Source organism: Triticum urartu, chromosome 3A (genome assembly GCF_056163025.1).
Source record: "Triticum urartu cultivar PI428250 chromosome 3A, HENAU_Tu73, whole genome shotgun sequence".
Taxonomy (NCBI): domain Eukaryota; kingdom Viridiplantae; phylum Streptophyta; class Magnoliopsida; order Poales; family Poaceae; genus Triticum; species Triticum urartu.
The window spans coordinates 214124228-214140546 of record NC_141875.1 but is presented as its reverse complement, the minus strand read 5'-3'; positions in this window follow the sequence as shown (position 1 = coordinate 214140546).

Genomic DNA, 16319 nt, shown 5'->3' with positions numbered 1-16319 from the left:
TTTTATTGCAAGAGCACATCATTACCCTTCGGAGTGTCCGAAGATTGGAGTATCTTTTGAGCCTGAAAGAGAAGGACGAACCCTCTCCTACTTCATCATCACCACCTCCTTCTTCATCACCAAAGAAGACTTGAGTATCGGGTATGGGAACTCCCCTTGGCTTGTGCCAAGCTTGGGGGAGGTGCCTCGGTATCGTATCACCTCCACTAGCTTTCGCCTTTACTTATCTTAGTTCGATCCTTAGTTATCTTTTGCTTTAGTTGAATAAAAGTTTAGTTCGATCCTTTCTTTTTGAGTTCTTGCTTAGTGATCTCTCCTTGTAACCGGGTGCGAGATATATATAATAAAGTTTTGTTTGAGTATTGTTTTCTTTACTTTCTTGTTCAATAAAAATAAAGGAAATAAATGAAAATATCATATGCTAGTATTATGGTAAGTAATGACATCACATAAGGAAGAGTATAAGTAGAAAATTTTATTGGAGATTTACAAACATTGCATTGGTCAATGATGCAATTAATGAAAGAATTAACAAGGGAAGAGAAGATTCACATGAAAATACACTATCTTGGACATATTTTATGATTGTGAGCCCCCATTAAAATATTATATGCCAAAATTGTTGACACTAGACAAGGAAGACAATGTAATGATTTATGTTTGTTCATATTCACATAGAAGTTATATTGTCATAGATCCTTTAACATGTGGTGCTTGCCCCCACCTTTGCTAGCCAAAATTCCGCACTAAGTAGAGATACTACTTGTGCATCCCAAACCCTCAACCCAAATCTTATTTTGAGAGCCCACCATACCTACCTATGGATTGAGTAAGATCCTTCAAGTAAGTTGTCATCGATGCAATAAGGCAATAAACATTGCTTCTAAGTGTGTTAGATCATTTAGTGTAAGAGGAAATTAAGTGTTGTATGAACTTGTGATGGCAAAATAATAAAGGCGGCAGACTGCATAATAAAGGTTGCTATCATAAAGGGGCAATATAACGAGACATTCTTTTGCACTAAGAGATTGAGCATACAACCAAAAAGTGCATGGCAACCTCTACTTCCCTCTGCGAAGGGCCTATCTTTTACTTTTATGTATTTACTTTTATGCAAGAGTCAAAGTATTTTCTCTCTATTCCTTTTTATTTCCTCTTTTGGCAAGCACCATGTGGTGAGGAAAGATCTAGGCACATATATCCAGTGGATATGGTGGGCATGAGTTATTACTGTTGACATCACCCTTGAGGTTAATATGTTGGGAGGCGAAACTATAAGCCCCTATCTTTCTATGTGTTCGGTTGAAACTTTTTGCTCATGTGTATGTGGTGAGTGTTAGAAATCATAGAAGACTATATGATGGTTGAGCATGTGAACTTGCCAAAAGGCTCCGATACGTGACCCTTCCTGAAAAGATGATGAATTGTAGTTGCAAAGTTGACTGAGAACATAGTTTGTCTATTTTCAATAGAGTTTATGCTTTATACTTCGATGTTGTGATGAATTGTTACTTATTCATGGGAAGTCTATGATAAAAGTTATTTGATAAAAGTTCCATGATAAAGTTTGTTGTTGTTATAATAATATACATGATGCTTTTATGTTTGTATTTTTCTTTTATCGACGCCTCTCTCTCTAAGCGTGTGGACATGTTTTCAATTTTGGTTTTCGCTTGAGGACAAGGGAGGTCTAAGCTTGGGGGAGTTGATACATCCATTTGCATCATGTTTTCCTACTGTTATTTATGACGTTTTTATGCATAATAATGCTTTTTTGGAGTAATTCTAATGCCTTTTCTCTCGTAGTATGCAAGGTTCACACAAAGAGGGAGAATACTGGCAGCTGGAATTCTGGATATGAAAAAGCTACATCAGGCCACCTATTCTGCACATCTCCAAATGAGTTGAAACTTCATGGAGATTTTTTGTGGAATATATCAGAATTATTGGAGCAAATAACTGCCAGAGGGGGCCCACCAGGTGCGCACAACCCACCTAGGCGTGCCCTGGTGGGTTGTGCCCTCCTCGGCCCACCCCTGGTGCCCCTCTTCTGGTATATAAGTCATTTTGACCTAGAAAAAAATAAGGAGAGGACTTTTGGGACGAAGTGCCACCATCTCGAGGTAGAACTTGGGCAGGGGCACTTTTGCCCTCCAGCGGAGCGATTTTGCTGGGGGAACTTCCCTCCCAGAGGGGAAATCATCGTCATCATCATCACCAACAAGTCTCCCATCTTGGGGAGGGCAATCTCCATCAACATCTTCAACAACATCATCTCCTCTCAAACACTAGTTCATCTCTTGTATTCAATCTTTGCACCAGAACCTTAGATTGGTGCTTGTGGGTGACTAGTACTGTTGATTACATCTTGTAGTTGATTACTATATGGTTTATTTGTGGTAGATTATATGTTCAGATCCATTATGCTATTTAATACCCCTCTGATCTTGAGCATGATTATCATTTGTGAGTAGTTACTTTTGTTCTTGAGGTCAGGGGAGAAATCTTGTTGCAAGTAATCATGTGAACTTGATATGTGTTCGATATTTTGATGGTATGTATGTTGTGATTCCCTTAGTGGTGTCATGTGAACGTCGACTACATGGAACTTCACCATATTTGGGCCTAAGGGAATGCATTGTGGAGTAGTTATTAGATGATGGGTTACGAGAGTGATAGAAGCTTAAACCCTAGTTTATGCGCTACTTTGTAAGGGACTGATTTTGATCCAAAAGTTTAACGCTATGGTTAGATTTTATCTTAATACTTTTCTCATAGTTGCGGATGCTTGTGAGGGGGTTAATGAAGGAAATATGCCCTAGATGCAATAATAAAGTTGTTATTTTATATTTTCTTATTCATGATAAAGGTTTATTATTCATGCTAGAATTGTATTGATCCGAAACTTAAATACATGTGTGAATAAATACATAAACAAATATCATGTCCTTAGTATGCCTTTACTAGACTAGCTCGTTGATCAAAGATGGTTAAGGTTTCCTAACCACGGACATGTGTTGTCATTTGATAACGGGATCACATCATTAGGAGAATGATGTGATGGACAAGACCCACCCGTTAGCTTAGCATAATGATTGTAGAGTTTATTGCTATTGCTTTCTTCATGTCAAATACATATTCCTCCGACTATAAGATTATGAAACTCCCGGGTACTAGAGGAATGCCTTCTGTGCTATCAAACGTCACAACATAACTGTGTGATCATAAAGATGCTCTACAGGTATCTCCAAAGGTGTTTGTTGAGTTGGCATAGATCGAGATTAGGATTTGTCACTTCGAGTATGGGAGAGGTATCTCTGGCCCTCTCAGTAATAGACATCATAAGCTTGCAAGCAAATGACTAAGGAGTTCAGTCACGAGGTGATGTATTATGGAACTAGTAAATAGACTTGCTGGTAACGAGATTGAAATAGGTATAAAGATACCGACGATCGAATCTCGGGCAAGTAACATACCGATGGACAAAGAGAATTACGTATGTGGTGATAACGGTTCAACTGATAAAGATCTTCATAGAATATGAAGGAGCTAATATGGGCATCCAGGTTCCGCTATTGGTTATTGATCGAAGAGGTGTCTCGGTCATGTCTACATAGTTCTCGAACCTGTAGGGTCCGCACGCTTATTGTTCATTGACGATATAGTGCTATATGAGTTATATGATTTGGTGACTGAATGTTGTTCAGAGTCCCGGATGAGATCACAGACATGACGAGGAGCTTCAAAATGGTCGAGAGGTAAAGGTTGATATATAGGACGATGGTACTCAGACACAGGAAGAGTTTCGGAGTGCACCGGGTAGTCACCGGGTCACCAGAAGGGGTTCAGGACACCCCCGGTAAGTGTATGGCCTAATGGGCCAAAGGGGGTGATGACCAACCCCTGGTGTGCCCCTTCCTTGCAAAGCAGGTCCTAGGGGGAGGAAAGGGAAGGGGTGGCCCCTCCTTCCTTTCCCTCCTCAAGTGAGAAAGGAAAGGGGGGAGCGCCACCCTCCCCTGCCTTTCCCCCGCACTTATACAAGGCAGGGGGAGGGCGCGACATGGGAGAGACCCCAAGTAGGATTCCTCCTACTTGGGCACCCCCTTTGGCTGCTCCTCCCTCCCTCCCACCTATATATATGTGGGAAGGGGGCGCCTAGCACAAGCACATCAATCCCTAAGCCGTGTGCGGCGCCCCCTCCACCGTTTACACCCCCGGTCATATTTTTGTAGTGCTTAGGTGAAGCCTTGCGGAGATCACTTCACCATGACCGTCACCACACCGTCGTGCTGTCAGAACTCGTCTACTACCTCACCGTCTTGCTGGATCAAGAAGGCGGACGATGTCACCTAGCTGAACGTGTGCAGAACACGGAGGTGTCGTGCGTTCGGTACATGATCGGTTGGAGCACAAAGAAGTTTGACTACATCAACCACATTGTTTAACGCTTCCACTTACGGTCTACGAGGGTACGTAGACACACTCTCCCCCTCGTTGCTATGCATCTCCATGGTTAGATCACTGCGTGAGCGTAGATTTTTTGTTTTCCATGCAACGTTACCCAACAGTGGTATCAGAGCCAGATCTATGCGTAGATGATATGCATGAGTATAACTCAAAGAGTTGTGGGCGGTGATAGTCATACTGCTTACCACCAACATCTTATTTTGATTCGGTGGTATTGTGGGATGAAGTGGCCCGGACCAACCTTACATGTCCATGCACATGAGACCAGTTCCACCGACTGACATGCAACTAGTTTTGCATAAAGGTGGCTAGTGAGTGTCTATTTCTCCTACTTTAGTTGAATCGAATTTGACTGCGGCCGGTCCTTGAAAAAGGTTAAAACAACAAACTTGATGAATCACCGTTATGGTTTTATGCATAGGTAAGAACAGTTCTTGCTAGAAGCCCGTAGCAGCCACTTAGAACTTGCAACAACAAAGTAGATGACGTCTAACTTGTTTTTGCAGGGCTTGTTGTGATGTGATATGTTCAAGATATGATGTGATATATGTTGATGTATGAGATGATCATGTTTTGTAACATCGACAATGATGTCTACTACGCAACTTTATTCTTGTAGACTCGTGTTGGGCCTCCAAGCGCAGAGTTTTGTAGGACGGTAGCAATTTTCCCTCAAGTGGATGACCTAAGGTTTATCAATCCGTGCGAGGCATAGGATGAAGATGGTCTCTCTCAAACAACCCTAGAACCAAATACAAGCAAAGAGATGGTGATAAAAGTGTGATATGGGTGGTAGAATATATTTTTATAATCTGAATAAATAAATAAAACAAGGTAGCAAATAGTAAATGGGCACAAAAACGGTATTGCAATGCTTAAAAATGAGGCCTAGGGTCCGTACTTTCGCTAGTGCATTCTCTCAACAGCACTGAGGGAGTCCTAGATTAGGGGGTCTCCAGACAACCGGACTATATCCTTTGGCCGGACTGTTGGACTATGAAGATACAAGATTGAAGACTTCGTCCCGTGTCCGGATGGGACTCTACTTGGCGTGGAAGGCAAGCTAGGCAATACGGATATGGATATCTCCTCCTTTGTAATCGACCTTGTGTAACCCTAGCCCCCTGTGGTGTCTATATAAACCGAGGGTTTTAGTCCATAGGACAACATACAATCATACCATAGGGTAGCTTCTAGGGTTTAGCCTCTCCAATCTCGTGGTAGATCAACTCTTGTACTACTCATATCATCAAGAATAAATCAAGCAGGACGTAGGGTTTTACCTCCATCAAGATGGCCCGAACCTGGGTAAAACATCGTGTCCCCTGCCTCCTGTTACCATCTTCCTTAGACGCATAGTTCGGGACCCCCTACACGAGATCCGCCGGTTTTGACACCAACATTGTTGCTTTCATTGAGATTTCCTCTGTGTCGTCGCCATTAGGCTTGATGGCTCCTTCAATCATCGATAGCGATGCAGTCCAGGGTGAGACTTTTCTCCCCGGACAGATCTTCATATTCGGCGGCTTCACACTACAGGCCAACTCGCTTGGCCATCTGGAGTAGATCGAAAGTTACGCCCCTGGCCACCAGGTCAGGTTTGGAAGCTTAAACTACACGGCCGATATCCGCGGAGACTTGATCTTCGACGGATTTGAGCCCCTGCCGAGTGCGCCACACGGACTCAATGAGCATGATTTAGCTCTACCATCGGATAGTGTTCAGGAGATCGCACCGGCAACTGCTCCGACCCTCAATTCGGAGCAACTCGCGCCATCCATGGACGGGTGGATAGACCCCGCCACAGAGGCCGTACTCTCAGCGGAGATCGAGCCGAGGATCGACCTTACCCTTCACGGGAGCCGTGACGCCGAACTACCGAATTCTTCCCCGGCCACGGACTCCGAGCCGCCTGCGCCCGTGCCTATTGAATCCGACTGGGTGCCGATCATGGAGTTTACCTCCACGGATATCTTTCAGCACTCTCCCTTCGGCAACATACTGAACTCATTAAGGTCTCTCTCCTTGTCAGGAGAGTCCTGGCCGAACTATGTCCGGCAGGATTGGGATGCGGATGACGAAGAAATTCGCCGCCCACCCACCACCCACTTAGTAGCCACCGTCGACGATTTAACCGACATGCTCGACTTCGACTCCGAAGACATCGACGGCTTGGACGACGATGCAGGAGGCGAACAAGAACCACTGCCCACACGGTACTGGACAAGCACCTCATCATATGATATATATATGGTGGGCACACCTAAAGAAAGAAATGGCGATGGGACAATGGAGGTGACCCCTCCAAGAAGCAACCCAAGCGCCGATGTCAGCGGCGCCGCTCTAAGTCCCGCCAAGGCAAAAGCGGTGATACTGGCACCGGAGATAATAGCACTCCGGACAGTGCCGAAGACAACAACAATCCCCTCTAGCAAGATTTAGAGCAGGAGGATGGGGAAGCTAGCCCTCCCGAGAGAGTGGCAGATGGAGAGGCGGAGGATGATAATTACATGCCTCCCTCCGAAGACGAGGCAAGGCTCGACGATAACGAATTCGTCGTGCCAGAGGATCCCGTCGAACAAGAGCGCTTCAAGCGCCGGCTTATAGCCACGGCAAATAGCCTTAAGAAAAAGCAACATTAGCTTCAAGCTGATCAAGATTTGCTAGCTGACAGATGGACTGAAGTCCTTGCGGCCGAGGAATATAAACTCGAACGCCCCTCTAAGAGTTATCCAAAGTGCAAGTTGCTACCCTGATTGGAGGAGGAAGCACCAGAACCTACATCTCCAGCGTATGACGCGGCTGACCGGCCACCTCGTGGCCACGACAGTAAGGAGCTTCAGCCAAAAGCTCAGCCCGCACCCCGATGCCACTCAAATAAAAATGTCAGGGCATGGGGAAATACGCCAGACCTACAAGACGTATTGGAGGACAAAGCAAAACACGCAAGATCGATCTACGGATCAAGAGGGTGCGCCACTGCGTGAGACGATAACCGCCACGCCGGATACAGTAAAAGTAAATCCGGCCGGGCCGAACACAGCGGACAAGACTCATTTGAGCTGCGTCGCGATATAGCCCAGTACAGAGGCGCCGCACACCCCCTATGCTTCACAGACGAAGTAATGGATCACCAGATCCCAGAGGGTTTCAAACCCGTAAACATTGAATCATACGACGGCACAACAGATCCTACGGTATGGATCGAGGACTTCCTCCTGCACATCCACATGGCCCGCGGTGACGATCTACACGCCATGAAATACCTCCCACTCAAATTCAAAGGACCAGCTCGGCATTGGCTCAACAGCCTGCCAGCAGAATCCATTGGCTGTTGGGAAGATCTGGAAGCCGCATTCCTCGACAACTTCCAGGGCACTTATGTGCGACCACCAGATGCCGATGACTTGAGCCACATAATTCAGCAGCCAGAGGAATCGGCTAGACAATTCTGGACACGGTTCCTTACAAAGAAAAATCAAATCGTCGACTGTCCGGATGCAGAGGCCCTAGCAGCTTTCAAGCACAACATCCGCGGCGAGTGGCTCACCCGGCACCTTGGCCAGGAAAAGCCGAAATCTATGGCAGCCCTCACGACACTCATGACCTGCTTTTGCGCGGGAGAAGACAGCTGGCTGGCTCTCAGCAACAATATATCAAAGAACCATGGTACTTCAGATACCAAGGATGGCAATGGCAGGTCACGTCGCAACAAACATAAGCGCCGCATCAACAACGACAATACCGAGGATACGGCAGTCAATGCCGGATTCAAAGGCTCTAAACCCGGTCAGCGGAAAAAGCCATTCAAAAGAAGCACTCCGGGCCTGTCCAGTTTGGACAGTATACTCGATCGCTCGTGTCAAATACATGGCACCCCCGACAAGCCAGCCAACCACACCAACAGGGATTGTTGGGTGTTCAAGAAGGCCGGCAAGTTAAATGTCGAAAACAAAGATAAGGGGTCACATAGCGATGACGAGGAGCCCCGGCAGCCGAACACCGGAGGACAGAAGAGGTTCCCCCCACAAGTGTGGACGATGAACATGATATACGCAACCCACATCCCCAAGAGGGAGCGGAAGCGTGAGCTCAGGGACGTATATGCGTTGGAGCCAGTCGCCCCAAAGTTCAACCCATGGTCCTCCTATCCGATCACCTTCGATCGCAGGGACCACCCCTCTAGTATCCGTCATGGCGGATTCGCCGCACTGGTCCTAGACCCAATCATTGACGGATTTCACCTCACTCGAGTCGTTATGGATGGCAGCAGCAGCCTGAACCTGCTTTATCAGGACACAGTGCGCAAAATGGGCATAGACCCCTCAAGGATCAAACCCAAAAAAACGACCTTCAAAGGCATCATACCAGGTGTAGAGGCCCATTGCATAGGCTCAGTCACACTGGAAGTGGTCTTCGGATCCCCGGATAACTTCCAAAGCAAGGAGTTAATCTTCGATATAGTCCCGTTCCGCAATGGCTATCATGCACTGCTCGGGCGAACCGCATTTGCGAGATTCAATGCGGTACCACACTATGCATATCTCAAGCTCAAGATGCCAAGACCTCGGGGGGTCATCATAGTCAATGGAAACACAGAGCGCTCCCTCCGCTCGGAGGAGCACACTGCGGCCCTCGCAGCAGAAGCGCAGAGCAGCCTCTTAAGGCAATCCACCAGTTCGCCGATTCAAGACCCGGATACCTTTAAGCGTGCCCGGAGTAATCGGCAACAAGACCGCCTGGCATGTTCTGAGCTCGCATAGCAATGCGGCCCCCACCACAGTCCCAGCCAAACGGCTAAATTCGTGCCCCGCGTACGTAATTACGCATTGAAAATACCATGGGCACAGGTGGGGAGGGGGGCACGACTATGGCACGCCCCAAGACGCGACTCAGCCGCACTAGGGGCTTCCCGCCTTATTATTTTCTCTCTCTTTCAGGACTTTACTCTCTAGAAACACCGTCCGGCAGTATGTTTGCCGGACACACGATACAACAACCAAGGAGGCAGAAAGCTACGTCGCATCATGGAATTCCCAGGTGGTCTCTGATAATGAGTGAAATACCCGCTTTCAATAACATTCCTCAGCTTGCCCTTGGAGAGGACATGTCAAATAGTCCCACTTTTTGCTTATCGCACTACTTGTATCATTTTGCTTTCACACACCTTCTTGAATAAACAATGCATAGCACTAGACTATTATCGCATTCTCTATTCTCCTTTTTATATATACATATATGTTCATTCATGACATTCAGCACCCGTACACTATGGTACGACCAATATGCCAGGGGCTTAAGCGTACCCCATAATACGACGTTAGAAGTCCGAACACTTTCGACAGTGCGGCACCCCAAACTTATAGCATTATATGCATCAGCTCTGAATCATGTCTTGGGTCAATAGTTGGGTTTGCCCGGCTCCCATGTTTTGGTACCTTACGTTCCGCTATATCAGCTAAGGTAGCACTGGGAGAACTACTGCGATTGTGCCCCGGTTCAGCTGGGCTCAGCACCTCAGTAGAGAAAGCTAAAACTGACTATCATGATAAGGCAAGAGACTGGTCGCTGTTCGAGAGGTCTCAAGTCCCTAAAGACTTATGCCGCTTAGAGTGAGGAGTTAGCTTTGTCCGGCTTAAGGCGTGTATAGCGCCCCGAATTCGGTCTTCCGAATACTAGGGGCTTCGCCAAAATGTAAAATTATAGAATTCTATGGCTAAGTGAGAGTGGTAACGCATTATAGTCCGATTGCCTTGTTTGTTGTGCTGAGCACCTCCCTCGAAGGACCCAACAATGGGAAAAAGAGTGCTCAGGTTTATCCCGAACACCCCAGCACTTTTGGCATGGGGGCAGAAGCCGACGACTGGCCATCTCTTAGATTTGATAAACAGCCACACAGAGGGTAATATTTTAAATTCAAACAAGCGTTGCATAGTGCATATGAACAAGTTTTCATAATACAGGATCACACGAGCAAGTTTATTCAAAAATTTCATCCTTCACGCACTCGTCCGCCACAAGACAGGCACCCTTCAGGACACCCTCATAATACATATCGGGGTGGCGTTGCTCCTTGCCCTGCGGCGGCCCCTCCTTCACCAGCTTCACGGCATCCATCTTGGCCCAGCACACCTTAGCACGGGCAAAAGCCCGGTGGGCACCTTCGATACAGACGGACCTCTTGATGACTTCTAGCCGTGGGCAGGCATCTACAAGCCGCCGCACCAGGCCGAAGTAGCTGTTGGGGAGGGAGTCACCAGGCCACATCCGGACTATGAAGCCCTTCATGGCATGTTCGACCACCTTATGCAGCTCGACCAGTTGCTTCAGCTGGTCGCTCATAGGCATCGGGTGTTCGATTCTGTTATACTGAGACCATAACAACTTCTCCATAGAGCTTCCCTCCTCGGCCTGGTAAAATTTCGTGGCATCCGACACGCTACGGGGAAAATCTGCGAATGCTCCTGGAGAGCTCCAGATTCGGGTAAGTAACAAGTAATTTACTCTCACATGCTTGATTTGCATATTGAATGCCTTACCAGCCGCTATCTTCCTCATCGCCTCAATATCCTAGAGGGCCTTTTGGGCTTCAGCCTTTGCATTTTTTGTGCTCTCGAGGGCCCGTCAAGCTCGGGCTCTCGTGTCTTCGAGTCAAGATCCAAAGCCTCGTGTTTCTTCACGAGAGCCTGGAGCTCTTGCTGCACCTCGCCCACCCATGCCTCTTGCCTTTCCCGCTCGGTGCGCTCCTTGGCCGCTTTGTTTTCGGCCTCGGACAGCGCTTGCTTCAGGGTCGCCACTTCGGTCGTGGCCCCTGGCACATTCATGATGATCCTGTCATTTCGCAATCGCATCTTTTTTGTATATATATATATATCTATAGACAAGGTATTACTTACCTTTGTTTTCCTTGAGCTGCCTCTTGGCAAGGCCGAGCTCTTTCTCGGACCCCTCGAGGTCCTGCTTCAGTACAGCGACCTCCGTAGTCAGTGCGGCAGAGGTCAGCAGCGAAGCCTGCATACGCATATAGACATACTTATGTTAGACTCCTGCAGATATTATTTGATCCTCTATTCGGCTTTTCTTTGTGAACACCAAACAGAGCATCAGGGGCTACTGTCTATGCGGTAATATTTTTCCTATATTTTAAATATGTACCTCAAAGCCTGTTAGAAGGCTGGCACAGTCTTCAGTCAGTCCGCTCTTGGCGGACTGAACCTTCTTGATCACCGCACTCATAATAGTGCGGTGCTCTTCATCGATGGAAGCGCCGCGAAGCGCTCCTGGCAGGTTGTCCGGTGCCTCTGGATGGACAGAGGTCATCGGCACGGGCGTCTTGCCCTTTTGGAAGGAGGCCGCCTGCCCGAGTCCGGAACCGCTAGAGGTTCCGGCGCGGTGTTTGGCTGAGGGCCGAACTCGGAGCCCTCAGGAGCCTTACTCCCTTTGCTCCCGGAGTCTGGAAGGTCACCTTGAGGCGCCTCCAGGACTGTCTCCCCTCGACCTGGTGCCTCTTGAGACAATACCTCGGCATTGTCCGTAGGGCAAGGGGAGGAGGCGGTCGGAAGTGGATCGCTATCCATATCCGACGAGTCCAAGGAGTCGTCAGACGAGGATACGTCGATACGGGCTTGGGGCGGTCTGCATAATCATATTCGGCATTAGGAGAAGCAGTGCGACAAAGGTATGCTATGAGTTACTCTGGTATCCGAATACTTACAACTTCGCCAGGGGCTTGGCCCTGAGCAGCCACTCGTCTTCGCCTTCGGCGGCGGTGGTGGAGCAGTCCCGAAGGAGAGTCCTTCCCTTCTTGGACCCTTCGGCCCCCCGGTTGGGGCGGCCTTCCTTTTCTTGTCTCCCCCGACTGGAGGGGGAGTATCTTCATCTTCCTCCTCGTCTTCGTGGGAGGTGTGCGTCGCGGAGTCATCGGACGATGAGTCCGATACCACCTGGCGTCGGGAACTCTTTCGAGTTCCCTTGGACCTCTTCTTGGTCTTCTCCGGCACCTTGTAAGGAGCCGGAGTCAGCATCTCCATTAGGAGAGCGTCCACATTATCTTCGGGCAGAGGGGACGGACAGTTAATCTGCCCTGATGTCTCCACCCAGTCCTATCAAAGTCATGGGAGCTTGAAAACCCACAAGTATAGGGGATCAATTGTAGCCTCTTTCGATAAGTAAGAGTGTCAAACCCAACGAGGAGCTAAAGGTAGAAAAAATATTCCCTAAAGTTCTATCGACCACCGATACCACTCTACGCACGCTTGACGTTCGCTTTACCGGAAACAAGTATGAAACTAGAAGTACTTTGTAGGTGTTTTTGGGTAAGCTTGCAAGAAAGTATAGAGCGTGTAAATAAAAGGTAGGGGCTGTTTAGATAAAGACACAACCAAATTAGTTTTAGTAAAGAGCTTGTTGTCACGAGAAAGTTATTTGTTCCTAGGCAATCGATAACTAGGCCGGTAATCATTATTGCAATTTTATTTGAGGGAGAGGCATAAGCTAACATACTTTCTCTACTTGGATCATATGCACTTATGATTGGAACTCTAGCAAGCATCCGCAACTACTAAAGATTCATTAAGGTAAAGCCCAACCATAGCATTAAAGTATCAAGTCCCCTTTATCCCATACGCAAACAACCTACTTACTAGGGTCTGTGCTTCTGTCACTCACGCCACCCACCATAAGCAAATCATGAACATATTGCAAACCCTACAGCGGGAATCCCTCACGCTTGCGCGAGACGGAGAGCACCATAGGACAGCACCAATAATAAAACATACATCTCAAACCAATCACGATCATCAAATAGCCATTAGGACAAAACAGATCTACTCAAACATCATAGGATAGCCATACATCATTGGGAAATAATATATAGCGTTGAGCACCATGTTTAAGTAGAGATTACAGCGGGTAAGAGAGAGGTTACACCGCTGCATAGAGGGGGGAAGAGTTGGTGATGATGGTGGTGAAGTTGTTGGTGAAGATGGCGGTGATGATGATGGCCCCCGGTGGCACTCCGGTGCCACCGGAAGCGAGGGGGAGAGAGCCCCCCTCATTCTTCTTCTTCCTTGACCTCCTCCCTAGATGGGAGAAGGGTTTCCCCTCTGGTCCTTGGCTCCCATGGCGTGGGAGGGGCGAGAGCCCCTCCGAGATTGGATCTATCTCTCTGTCTCTCTTTGGTTCTGCGTTCTCTTCTAGCTCTGTTTCACCGTTTCGTATATATATGGAGATCCGTAACTCTGATTGGCCTGAAACCTTCGCCGTGATTTTTTTCCGAATTATAGCTTTCTTGCGGCAAAAGAAGAGCGTCAACCGCCTTACGGTGGGCTCACGAAGGTAGGGGGCGCGCCCTAAGGGGGGGCGCCCCCTGCCTCGTGACCACCTCGGGCACTGGTTCATGTTGATTTTCCTTCCAAATTTTCCATATTTTCCAAAATAAGCTCCGTCCATTTTTATCCCGTTTGGACTCCGTTTGATATGGATATTCTGCGAAACCAAAAACATGCAACAAACAGGAACTGGCACTGGGAACTGGATCAATATGTTAGTCCCAAAAATAGTATAAAAAGTTGCCAAAAAGTATATAGAAGTTGAATAATATTGGCATGGAACAATCAAAAATTATAGATACGACGAAGACGTATCAGCATCCCCAAGCTTAATTCCTGCTCGTCCTCGAGTAGGTAAATGATAAAAAAGATAATGTTTGATGTGGAATGCTACCTAGCATAATCTTGATCATATTTCTAATCATGGCATGAATATTAAGACACGAGTGATTCAAAGCAATAGTCTATCCTTTGACATAAAAATAATAATACTTCAAGCATACCAACCAAGCAATTATGTCTTATTGAAATAACATAGACAAACAAAGCTCATCCCTACAAAATCATATAGTCTGGCTATGCTCCATCTTCACCACACAAAATATTTACATCATGCACAACCCCGATGACAAGGCAAGCAATTGTTTCATACTTTTGACGTTCTCAAACCTTTTCAACTTTCACACAATACATGAGCGTGAGCCATGGACATAGCACTATAGGTGGAATAGAATATGATGGTGGGGGTTATGTGGAGAAGACAAAAAAGGAGAAAGTCTCACATCAACTAGGCGTATCAACGGGCTATGGAGATGCCCATTAATAGATATCAATGTGAGGAGTAGGGATTGCCATGCAACAGATGCACTAAGAGCTATAAGTGTATGAAAGCTCAAACGGGAAACTAAGTGGGTGTGCATCCAACTTGCTTGCTCATGAAGACCTCGGGCGTTTGAGGAAGCCCATCATCGGAATATACATGCCAAGTTGTATAATGAAAATTCCCACTAGTATATGAAAGTGAAAGCATAGGATACTCTCTCTATGAAGAACATGGTGCTACTCTGAAGCACAAGTGTGGTAAAAGGATAGTAACATTGCCCCTTCTCTCTTTTTCTCTCATTTTTTTATTTCTTTATTTTTTTATTTTTTGGTGGGCTTCTTTGGCCTCTTTTTTTATTCGGGATTCTTTGGCCTCTTTTATTTTTCTGTAAAGTCTGGAGTCTCATCCCGACTTGTGGGGGAATCATAGCCTCCATCATCCTTTCCTCACTGGGGCAATGCTCTAATAATGATGATCATCACACTTTTATTTACTTACAACTCAATATTACAACTTGATACTAGAACAAAGATATGACTCTATATGAATGCCTCCGGCGGTGTACGGGGATGTGTAATGATCTAGCGTAGCAATGACATCAAAAAACAGACGAGCCATGAAAACATCATGCTAGCTATCTTACGATCATGCAAAGCAATATGACAATGAATGCTCAAGTCATGTATATGATGATGATGAAAGTTGCATGGCAATATATCTCAGAATGGCTATGGAAATGCCATGATAGGTAGGTATGGTGGCTGTTTTGAGGAAGGTATATGGTGGGTTTATGGTACCGGCGAAAGTTGTGCAGTACTTGAGAGGCTAGTAATGGTGGAAGGGTGAGAGTGAGTATAATCCATGGACTCAACATTAGTCATAAAGAACTCACATACTTATTGCAAAAATCTATTAGTCATCGAAACAAAGTACTACGCGCATGCTCCTAGGGGGATAGATTGGTAGGAAAAGACCATCGCTCGTCCCCGACCGCCACTCATAAGGAAGACAATCAATAAATAAATCATGCTCTGACTTCGTTACATAACGGTTTACCATACGTGCATGTTACGGGACTTGCAAACCTTAACACAAGTATTTCTCAATTTCACAATTACTCAACTAGCACGACTCTAATATCACCATCTTTATATCGCAAAACTATTGCAAGGAATCAAACATATCATATTCAGCGATCTGCAAGTTTTATGTAGGATTTTATGACTAACCATCTGAATGACCAGTTCCTGTCATCTCTCTAAATAGATATAAGTGAAGCAAGAGAGTTTAATTCTTTCTACAAAAGATATGCCCACGCTCTAACAAATATAAGTGAAGCAAAAGAGCCTTCTACAAATGGCGGTTGTCTAAGTGAAGAGAAACAAGCAATCCAAACTTCAAATGATATAAGTGAAGCACATGAAGCATTCTATAAAGCTATACTCAAAAGATATAAGTGAAGTGCAAAGAGCATTATATAAATCAACCAAGGACCATATCATACCAGCATGGTGCATAAAAGAAAAGTAAAAACCTAAATGCAAAAGATGCTCCAAGACTTGCACATATCGCATGAACGAAACGAATCCGAAAACATACCGATACTTGTTGAAGAAAGAGGGGATGCCTCCCCAGCATCCCCAAGCTTAGACTCTTGAGTCTCCTTGAATATTTACTTGGGGTGCCTCGGGAATCCCCAA